The sequence below is a fragment of the Nicotiana attenuata genome, unplaced genomic scaffold (genome assembly GCF_001879085.1).
Source record: "Nicotiana attenuata strain UT unplaced genomic scaffold, NIATTr2, whole genome shotgun sequence".
Lineage (NCBI taxonomy): Eukaryota > Viridiplantae > Streptophyta > Magnoliopsida > Solanales > Solanaceae > Nicotiana > Nicotiana attenuata.
In genome coordinates this window covers 148,288-149,781 of record NW_017672913.1, presented here as the reverse complement: position 1 = coordinate 149,781, position 1,494 = coordinate 148,288, and positions in this window count along the sequence as shown.

Genomic DNA, 1,494 nt, shown 5'->3' with positions numbered 1-1,494 from the left:
CTTCCTACTGTGAGGGCCATGAAACCAAATCGCCCCCCCGCCCGAAAATGCCCATTCCTTTCTCGTTGGGGGTTAAAATGCTCGCTGTCCTATTACAGCCAGCTCCCAATGAGAAAAGATTCATTTTTAAGAAGTTCACTTGATGACTTAACAAGTCTCACCACCTTCTTTTGAACTATATCTATTTCTTTTAGCACTCTAGACACACTGACGGGAGCAAACAAATATAGAAGTCCCGCAGAGCTGATGACCGCGAGTGGAGAATTACTCGATAAATAGAAGACCATGCTACCGTGTTGGGCCAACAAGGTCAAAATCTTCGTCAACGCAAGGAAAGGACATGAAAATCAGTCCGAATCCAAGCAACACCCATGGAACCCAGCCAGCGTAAGGAAAAATATGGCACCAATGGATGTGGCCATACCCAGAAAAGAAAGTTGGCCTAACTCCAGTTTGTTTGATGAAGTTGAATAGTAATAAATCTTTGGGCGAAAGGCAAATAGGGCTCATCCTTGATTTCATGAAATGCTTCCTTCGCTTCCATGCCAAATTGAAACTCATCTTTCTTCCTCAACATGAGGCTGTAGACTCGTGACGCTACACGACTAAACGACTTAATGTTTTAGGTTCACAGGAAGATTCTGGACAGAAGTATTCAAACTCTTGGGGTCAAATCAAAGTTGAACTTCTCCACGAGTCATCATCCCCATTTCAGTTAGGGCAGATGGCCGAAAGGATCAATGCGTTATTGGAGGAGTACCGCTCCGTGGGGCACTTTGTGAGTGCCAACCGGGTGCAGCTGCTGGACGTAGCACAATACTGTTAAAACTTGCAAAAAGCTCTGCATCTGTCTGTTTGAGTTAGTGATAGGCCAGCAACCTTTGGCTCCCCACACGGTTGTGGCCGGCTACATGGGAAGGAGCCCCTCTGCTTACAAGTTTGCAAAGGATTGGCAGCAGCAAACTGAGATTGCTAAGGCTTAAACCTTGGAAAGGGCAGCTAATGTTCGAAAGGCCCAACGGATCACCATAGGATACAACCCTTGCGACCTGCTCCCCTCTAACTTAGGACTCACTACCCGCTTGAAAGCCCTACTTCTGTCTTGCTTAAGACTAGAACCCGGATTGCATTCACTCTTTCTCTTTCTTCTCTACTTGGTAGCTTCTTCTTCACCGTTCAAGTAGATGTGCTCTATCAATATGGCAACTCGGTTGCATCATGGAAAATTCATTAAAAAATCTTCCAACATCTCAATATTCTCCTTTTTTCAACACCTCCAATCTCCGCACCATGTTCGTTCTGTGACTCTCCATATTTTCCAAATTTCAAACAGCTACGCCCCAACAAGAAAACGGATGCGCTAATACCCTTATTAGAATAGGCTTGAGCGCTAGCGCGCCCCTATCTCGTCAGTCGTTGCTTGTTCAGTCGAGCACTTCGTTCCTTACTTTCCAGTCTTTTTCTGAAGTTCCTTCTAGATTACTGTCAAATAGG